This window comes from Chrysochloris asiatica, unplaced genomic scaffold (genome assembly GCF_000296735.1).
Source record: "Chrysochloris asiatica unplaced genomic scaffold, ChrAsi1.0 scaffold00021, whole genome shotgun sequence".
Taxonomy (NCBI): Eukaryota; Metazoa; Chordata; class Mammalia; order Afrosoricida; family Chrysochloridae; genus Chrysochloris; species Chrysochloris asiatica.
This window is the reverse complement of record NW_006408539.1, coordinates 6,102,048-6,112,470: the sequence shown is the minus strand read 5'-3', so window position 1 is coordinate 6,112,470 and position 10,423 is coordinate 6,102,048.

Below are 10,423 nucleotides of genomic sequence, written 5' to 3'. Positions count from 1 at the left end.
GATTCGTAACCACTACGCTACCAGAGTGGACCCTCCAAATTAGGTAGCTAGATTGCTAGTAGGTGATCCTCTTGGGATGTGTTGGACAACCAGCTGAAGTCCAGTCTCTTCAGCAGTGATCACTTCACCCACAACCAGGCCTGTGTCTTGTTATGAAAAATCGTGGAACTGAAGGTGTCTTTTTGTCATTTCTCTTCCTGAATGCTCCTCCTCTTTCTAGCTGCTAAGTGATTCATCCCAAGTTAATGCTGGGGGTTCTTGGGAGAGGGTGGGGAAGAATTCATTAGCCCATCCACTTCCTCAAATGAAGGGTACTTGTCCTGTACATTTGGAGATAGCCCCCCTAGGTCAACTTCTCACTCTCCCAGTTCTTTCATATCTCATGGGAAGAGGCTTTTTGGATTCTGAAAAAGCAAGAGTGTCATATTCAGCATTGGTATTGTTTGAACTCTACATGAAGAATTTCATGATTTTGTTCTTCATAGGGTACTGACTTTACTTCAATTCCTACTCTGTTCTAACCTCCTGGTGCAGGAAATCATCTCCATTAGGGTCTCTCTTCCTTCTGTTGACAAGGGTTCACATAGATCCACAGTGTTAAAGGAATTTGTAGTGGGTTTGAGTTGACAGGCTATTTCACCAAAATGATAGTCTTGTTGAACAACACAATTTGAGTGTTTGTATACATTCTTGTATTCAATTTTACTCTTTTTGAACAACTGGGAACTTCCTTACACTTTGTAGTTGTTATTGTTATTGTTAAGTGTTGTCAAGTCAGTTTCTAGTCATAGTGATCCTGTATAGGGTTTCCAAGGAGCAGCGGGTGAGTTTGAACCACTGACATTTCATTTCAAGCTGACTGCAGTCCAGAGCATTAACCCACAGCACCACACTAAAATTTCCTTCAGGTGTTCTCTTAATATTTTCTGTATTGGAAACAATGATGATTTTTTAAAGCAGTTCACTAAAACCTAAGTTTTCTGGTTGGCAAGTTAGTAAGACACAAACATCTGTCCTATTTATTTTACATGGTAGTTTGATTCAGTAAGATGATAATAGTAAACTGTTAAAAACTGTGTACTTTTGAGACATTTTAATCTGAACAGAAGTATATAGAGGTCCTAGAGGTCCACGGTCTTCTTCAGATCAACGACTATTTGATGATGGGACAAAAAATGAAATACACCCATCAAATTAAATTAGGTTTAATACCAGTTTATGAGATGGTATTTGATAATAATTAAGAATTTTTTGGCAAAAAGTTAGTCATCTGGGAGAAAGGAATTGAGGTGAATACAGTTGTCATATGCTTTGTGGCTATACAGGAAGGAGAGATAATTTATCTTGAAGAGATGAGGCTGATTTATATATCTGAGGTAAATACGTTTGAAAAAATAAAATTGGGTGCTTTTATGTTCTCAGAATCTTGGTGAGCCTTCAATTTGATGTTTTTGAAGTCCACCTGGTGTTGCTGTTGGCAAGTAGTTTGCTGTTTTTATGCTGTCCCGTTTTTTCTCTCCAAGGAGCTCATTCAGACTTCCTTTTTTTTCTAATTATTTTCCTGTTTTATCCATTACTTAAAAAGCAATGCTATCCAGTCACTAAAAAACTTCCTCCTGTGGGTGCTTGCATATTTTTTGGATTCAGGATGCCCTCCAGGTGGGACGACCACTGAGTCGTCAGTTGCTCAGTGTCTGAGACTGTGTGTGATGCCAACATTGGGCTGACTTTTAGGGACCTTGCTCCTTTGCTGTTGTTTACCAGCTTCAGATTCCATCTGGTCTTGCTGATAGAAACCCTGACACCATCTGCAAAAATAGTAATAAAGCAATTTTGGTCTGAAGGGAAGGAAAATAGCAAGTTGAAGCCCATTTGGGAAATGTCATGTTTGGTACTTCAAAGGGAAAAATGGAAGGAGACACCTGTTAATATATGTTTATGTATTTGGTGAGCTCCTGGATGTAGATATTTATAGATTTGAGTACACAGATCCTTTTCTCTTCTGTCTGCTAAGGACAGACCGAAACCTAGGAGATCCGTGAATGTGTTTGGTCTCTAGTGTAGATTTTTGATGATGAATTGACATTAAGGTTGCATTTATATATATTAAACACACCTCCTATCACAGTGCAATTGGGATTAATGTGTTGTGCTTGTGTATGTGACATGCAAAAATTTATAGGCATGCCATTTTCCCAAACTGTTGGTGGCTCTTTGAGGAATAATTTTGTTCTTAAAACATCAAAAACAAACAAAAAACCATTGCTGTCAAGCCAACTCCCCAACATGGCAATTGCATGTGTTATAGAGCTGAATGATTCTATTTGTTTTTCTTGGTGGTAATCTTTACCATAGTAGAACACCAGGCTTTTCTTTCTCAGTGCTACTGGGTGAGTTTTGAACCATCCACCTTTCAGTTCATAGAAGAGCAAAAACTGCTTGTGCCTTTATTATGATTGAGCAGGCAGAAGCACAGCTGATTGAACTTCCTTCCTAGATCAAAAAACAAATTGGTATATACTTATAATTATTGTTGTTGTTGTTACGGTTGTAAGGTAGCATCAAGTGGATTTTGACTCATAGCAACCCCATGTTACACATAGAATTTTATAGGTTGTAATCTATAGGAGTAGGTTGCCAGGTATTCCTCCCGCAGAGCTGAGCTTCAATATGGGTTCAAACTTCCAACTTGTTGGTTAGTAGCTGAGTGCGTAACTATTCTGCCACTGTTGCTGTTGAATGTTGTCAAGTTGATGCCAATTTATAATGACTCTGCTTAGGGTTTCCACAGAGCTGCTGGTAAGTTTAAGCCACTAACCTTGTGGTTAGCAGTCTAGCACTTCTCCTACAGCACCACCCTAGGGTTCCATTAGGCCACAAGGGCTTCCATCTACAAGTGGGAGAATTGACCATTAATGGATAATCCTGTGGAAATTAAGTAGCTTTCAGGGCAGTTTTTAGTTTATGAAAAGAGCAATGGATTGGGAGTTAATCGAATTGAGTTTAAATCCTGATTGAGACTCACTAGCCATTTGAGCATCACTAATTCAGCCTCTGAAGATCAAAGAGTACTACTATACCTTCAGTATGGATTGTACCTCAATGTAAAGAAAGCAAAAATCCTCACAATTGAACCAATGAATAACATCATGACACATGAACAAAAGATTGGAATTGTTAAAAGCTTCATTTCACTGAATCCACAACCAAGAGTCATGGAGGCAGCTGCCAAGAAATCAAGTGACGTATTATTTTAGGCAAATCTGCTGCACAAGACCTCTTTAAAGTGTTCTAGAGCAAAGATGTCAGTTTGAGGACTAAGGTGAACCTGATCCAAGCCATGGTACTTTCAATGGCCTCATATGCATGTGACGGTTGTACAATGAATAAAGAAGAACGCAGAAGAATTGATTCATATGAGTTAATAGTGTTGGAGAAGAATATTAAAAGTCCTGTGGACTGCCAGAAGAGAAACAAATCTGTGTTGTGAGAAGTAGAGTCAGAGTGTTTCTTAAAAGTCAGGCTGGCAAGACGTCATCCCTCATACTTCAGACATGCTATCAGGAGAGACCAGCCCCTGGAAAAGGGTGTCATGCTTGGAAAAGTGAATGGTCAGTGAAAAAGAGGAAGACCCCTAATGAAATGAAGTGGCAGCAGCAGTTGGCTCAAATGTAAAACTGTGAGGTTGGGTCAGGACTGGCCATTGTTTGGTTGTTCATAGGGTTGTTGTGAGTTGAAGCCAACTTGAAGGCAACTAACAACACCAATTTAGTCCCAGGAGTCCCTGAGTGGAGCAAATGGTTAATGTGGTCAGCTTGGCTGCTAACTGAAAGGCTGGAGGTTCATGTCCACCCAGAGGTTCCTCGAAAGAAAGGCGTGGTGATCTACTTCCAAAAAATTAACCAATGAAGACCCTCTGGAGCACACTTCTACTCTGACACACCTGAGATCAATGTGAGTTGAAGTTGACTAGAAGGCAACTGTTTTTATTATTATGTTTTCTTTTTGAATTCCATCTCTGAGCTCTTTCCTCATTGGTAAATGGGAGACATAGTTCCTACTTACCAGAAGATATAAAATATTTAAATAAAAATGCCATCACAGTAGTTATTTAACATATGCTTTATAGCATTTTTAACAGATGCTTTAAAAAATGTCCACACAGAGCCAAGGAGTGATGGAGAGATACAAAATCAAAGGAGGTTTGTTTCCTAAGATCCTACCTGTTGTGAGGAAGGATTCTGAAGAGGCAAAGTAACTTCCAAGGGAGACTTACTGGGCAGCTGAAGTGTCTGTCAGCCATCCTTTAGAGCACGTGCTCTATATAAATGAAGAATTTGGAATTTATATATACGGTGTCTCATTGACCTAGTGATACTGTAACAAAAATACCACAAATGGGTGACTTTAAAGAACAAAATGTACTTTCTCACAGTTCATGAGGCTAAAAGTTCAAATTCAAGGGATTACAATCATCCTTTGTGAAGCTCAACTTCTAGTAGTTGTTAGCCATCATTGGTGCTCTTTAACATTTCTTGCTGTCTGTCTTCTCCCTGTGTGTGCATGTTGTTGTATCTATTCTATTCTTTGTTTAAATAAGTTACAGGAGTTAAAACTTCCATGTTTCTTTTGAGGGAACCCAATTCAATCGATAACATATAATAAAAGCTTACTGCAATCCTTAACATTAGATAAGAAAGATACAACTTGAGGCAAGAGCTTATTTGTTAATATATTTGTTGTAGATGTTAGGTGTTATAGAGCTAGTTCCTATTTGTTGAAACCTGCCATATGACAGAATGAAGCACTCCTGGTCTTGCATCATTCTCACGATTGCATCTATGCTTGAACCCATTTTTGTTGCCACTGTGTTAATTCCTCTCGTTTATGTGGGGACAATGATTCTACAAACAAATAGCCTGTATCTGCTCTGGCCATGGCATGATAATGTGATACATTAATCCCTTTTCTTGTGGTTTTAGAGTATATTCTTGAGTGAATTTGAAGTGTGAGGCCTTTCTTAATCATTCCAGCAGGAAGTAATTTCTCGTTCATTGGAACTGCAGCAGAATTTATCATCGACGCCACTTCCGTTAATTTAGGTATTCTCAGATGAAAATTGGTCCTTGTGTACATTTCCCCTCTTCAACTTGAGAGCTCGGTTTTTTAAAAAATACTATTTTCTTAACTATATTACATAAATGTGTTACAAATAAGTTATATCCATTTCTTTCTGGTCTGTGTTATGCCTTGGGGATTCTGCCATTCTTTCAAGACATTGGACATCTTCCATGTCCCAGTCACACAGCTGGGCATTGGAGATACATACGTGTGGTACTTTCTCTGGAGTACCTGAAATACATGGGTAGATAATGGTAATGTAATATAGGAAGTTCCACAAGAGGATTTGACTGTGGGGATGGTGTATGTAGGACTGAGCAATGTTTGATTCCATTGGACATGGGGTCACCATGAATTGGGAGCTAACTCAACAGCCAGTAACAATACAGCATAAGAGGCATGTGTACAAGTCACAATGGTGTGCTTTGGTAATCGCAATGAAAACAAATGTGATGTTTAGAAAGCATACTTGTAAATAATCTGTACATGTTATTTTTCTTCCCAATAATTTGAGTAAATGAATGCAGTAGTCCCCCACACCCAGAGTGTTTGGGGAGTGAAAGATTTTAGTTACTGGGTTCTTTTTTTCAGACAAATGAGAGTCAACTTCATGATGCAGGTGGTTGTGAAAATGCAACATGAATACTGTCATAACTGAAAATATCCAGAAGCACTACAAGATGGGGATATGTCTACAGGAAAGCAGAAATTTCAAGTCAAACTTTAATTTGAATTTGTGACATTCTTGAGATTATGACGTTTTTCTATTTTTAAGGGAAGGAAATGTCTGGAACATATTAGTTACTCTATACATATTTGCTGAAAAAATGTTGAATGAAAAAACAAAACAAAACAGTGAGCTCTTAAGGCATCAGTTGAGAACGAGAGATCACCAGAAGTCCATATGAAACACATTAATTGAAATTTAGGTAGGATTTAAGCTAAGGTAGGATTTAGTACATTTTTTGCAAGGCTTATCTTGTTTTCAGGGGTAAAAAATAACAAAAAGAAACAAAAAATCTGAGAAATAGTTTTGTCAAATAGATTTTGAAAACATCAGATGAGGTGGTTGTGATTTACAATCAAAGGTAAACACTTTGTGTGTGAAGGGTGTGATAGTTTTATGAATTAATTTAGCTACTTAGCTTTGTAGGTAGGATAAGCACTGGACTGCTAACTGTGAGGTTAGCAGTTCAGACCCCCAGATGCTCTTGGAAAACTTATACAAGATTTCTGTGAGTTGGAACCAATTCAATGGCATACAACAATGACAACAATGCAGTATCTAGTTACCCAATAACAATGTAGTAAATATCCAGTTATCCTACTAAACATGATGCAGGTGTTGCTATGATGGTAGTTTCTGGTTGTGGTTTATATATATATAGTTAGTTGACTTTAAGTAAAGGAGATTACCTTGATCACATGAGTGGGCTTTAGCCAATCTGTTGAAAGGCCTGAAAATCAAAATTCAGGTTTCCCTGAGAAAGAAAAAAATTCTGCCTCAAGACAGTCTGCCTTACAGATTTTGAATGTGCTAGGCCCCACAATCATGTGAACCAATCCCTACAAGTAAATATAAATATATAAACATGTAAAATGTATAAATATGCAAAATATGTGAATATGTGAATATGAATAAGTAAATATAGAAAGAGCCCTAATGGTACAATCAGGTAATCATTGATATTGGCAGCTCCCATCCATCCAGTGGCTCTTTATGAGAAAGACATGGGGATCTGCTCTTTTAAAGAATGTTGTTTTGTGACGTTGAGCCGTTCCTGACTCAGAGTTACCTTGTTGTTATTAAGTGCTGTTGAGTCAGTTCTGACTCATAGCAAACCTGTTCTAGGTTTCCAGGGAGTGACTGGTGGCTTTGACCCACCAGTCTTGTGGCTAGGAGTCCTAGATTAGCCTACAATTTATCCTACAACACCACACCAGGATTCTTTGAAAACCCTGTGTGATGCTTCTAATCTGTCACATGGAGACGCTCTGATATGAAAATCAACTTATATATGTATTTCCTGATTGTTCTGTTTCTCTCTGGAGAGCCCTGACTGATACAAGGCCCTCTTCCAATTCCCCTCCTCATTATACAAGGTTACTTTGCATTCAAACCCCCAACAGTGACTTCAGGACTGAGCTTAGAAAAATTTAGCAGCATGCTCTTAGCGACCATTGCTTCAGTGCACACAGATTTGTGCTGTATCCACTTTGGGGCAGCTATTGTGCTTAGTACAGGGTAACTTTTCTCCCCATACCCACCCAGGGGTGATTGTCCAGGAAGCAAAGTAAACACTGGATTGCATGTGCTTATTTACTGATCTATAGTGAAAAATATCACATGGATCTCACAATACAGTGATCAATTTTACATGGGGTTCACCACTAACTCGTGGAACTCTCCATTACAAATTAGTAAGTAAGCACAAGTAAGACTGTACTTACTTTTCTTACTGGATACTTATCTCTGTCAGATATTGTAAAATTGAAAAGAGGCTTTGATTCTGTTGGAAGTTTGTGTAGCATTGAGACAAACATGCCAATCATACCTTAAAGGTGAAAAGAATGTGAAATTGTTCACTGCAGAATAGTAAGTAAGCACAAGTAGGTCTGTGCTTACCTTGATTGTTGGATACTCCAAAACTTTACCCACTACATCATCAAAACATAATTCTAAGGTCTTGTTTTCCACCTATTGTTAAGAGTATTTATTATTATATCATTTTTATAGTTGAGAAAACTGAGACTCTAAAAAGTTAGAAAACATAAATGTTCTTATGGCTAGTAAATGCCAAAATTTGGATTTGAACTCTGTCCTTCAGATATGAAACAATGCCATCTTTCCTCTACTCTACAGCTGTCTCTATAGGACTTTCTCCATATTTCAAAGACCTGACTGACAACTGAACTCTTAGAACCGATATGCTCCATGTAAGTTGGGATCCATGTGTGGACCTAATTTCCCTTCCATATTGTACAATCCTTGAAGGCATATTTTATATTTAAAATGACCCTATCTTTCCTAATGGTACCTAGCATAATGAGTTACACTTAGCATTCAAATATGTGTCAAATTATATTAAAACTTTCTCAGAATGTGAAAAGTCGTTAAGCATGGGAGTAAATGATCATTTGCCCTTCTCAACAAAAAATGACTTACTCAGTTAAATGTTCTAATTGGTTGTCTTCTCTCCTGTATTTCAGTTTCTTCCTTTTCACATGTTTTTTTCCATAGGTGTTATACTTTCCACATTTTTTATTATACTTCTTTCTTTTCTATATAGACATGAAGTGAAGTATTTCTTAGTTTCTAAAATTTATAAAATTTCCCCATTCAAAACTCTATCCTTAATATTGGAACTGAGCAGTCATGAATGTTGCCATATTATCAGAATGTCCTGGGCCCAGGGGAAGCTCACAGGGCCAGCTAACAGTTACCTGCAGCCAGATCACTTACTTAATGGACTCATTTGCTATAAGACAAGAAACTAAAAAACAACAACATAGATGAAAGGTTTAGCTAATGCATAATGACTTAGGAAAAGTCACCAAAGTTGAAGAAATATTTTTCTTTTTAATTCTATTGGTAGGAAACCAAGTTTAATCTATCACCTTGTTGTTTCTTTTCTTTTTTTCATTCTAAGTTTTAGTTTAAATATTTAGTTTGGGTTCAATAAATTACCCAGATATGAAGTTCCCCAAATTTTAAGTAGATAAGGATTTTCTAATAGATCCCAAAGTTGTTTTCTGCTATTATAACTTCTCACACCATTTCCCTTATCTGCAAGGGTCACTATTACGTTTTCTGGTACTTTCTGTATAGTGCTTCTGTTTGTTCATCCATCCCACATCCACTGAAATCATATTTAGAGTTAGATTTTTCTATTTATTTTCCTCTTCTTCCACTGCCAACACCTCCTTCCCTCTTTTAAATGTATGAGTGTTCATATTTGTGCCCCTCATTGATAATTTTATGATTTTGAGGATATGTATAACTTTGATGTATTGTTTGAAACTTTAACATGTATACATGTGGCAGACAGTACTGTAACAAGTTGTGTATATATGTGGTGCTGTGAGTTAATGTGCCAGACTGCAAAGTCATTGGAACTGCAGGCTTGGCAGTTACAACTCACCAGCTGCTTTTCAGAAACCTTATACAGGGTCACTATGGATCGAAACCAACTCAACGGCAGTTAACAACAACAACATATATAAAAGGTCAAGAGATCCAAAGGAACAAAGATTTGTACCTGTAAGAAGTAAATGGACAATGAACTACCCACAGAGCTGGTGATTCTCATCCTCATGTAAACACGATTAATGTATAATTCCCTTTGCAAGTCCTTAGTCCTTACTTTACCTTGGATTTATGGGCAGCAAAGACATAATTTCCCTTTGAGAATCAATCTGTGAAGTTTGGGGCTAGTATTTCAAAGGTCTTAAAATGTGGGTCTAATCAGTTTAACTTCTGGAATTGGTACCCACTTAAAACATTATATCTTGGCTCATTAAGTAAGGTTAAAGAAAACTCCTCAAAAGCAATTGCTGCAGACTGTTTTCTGTATTTTTATTTTCTAGAAGGATGTGTTGCATTCAGAATTTACTACCTATCTACCCTATTTAAAGGCATTCATTGTGAATAATTTCATCCCTGTGCCTGAAATTATAAATTAATGTCAGCCAATAGACTCTGTGATTTATTGGACATAGCTCAGTAGCATCCTTCCTTTTCCTTTATTGAAGTCAATTTTTTTAAGCTTCACTAAGTCGGGTGGAGTCCTTTGGGGCATAGCATTAGACTAATTGCAAATTCAGAACTAGGTCCATTGAGCAACAGGGCACTGGTTTATCACTGAGTACAGGAATGGTGAGAACAAGCATTTCTTCAATCATCTAACAAGACTGAGGTGCAAGATAGCATGCTTGTGTCTTGGGTCAACCTTGTGTTCCTATGAGGCTTCTATTCATTCATACTGTATGATTTTCTCATATCAAGTTTATTAATGAGTATTTATCATCCCTGTGTGTGATGCTGTACAGGGTTGCTGAGTCCAAACTGACTCCACAGCATTTTACAACATGGAAGCATGCGTGATGCTGGAAGATAAGCACTGGACTGGTAACCACAATGTTGGCAGTTCAAACCTACCAGCCACTCTGGGAAACCTGATACAGGGTTGCCATGAGCTGACATTTACTCGATGACAGTCCGCAACAGCAACCACATCAAGTTCCGTGAAGGAGCCCTACGGTGCCATGGTTAAGAGCTTGGCTGCTAACTGGAAGGCTGGCA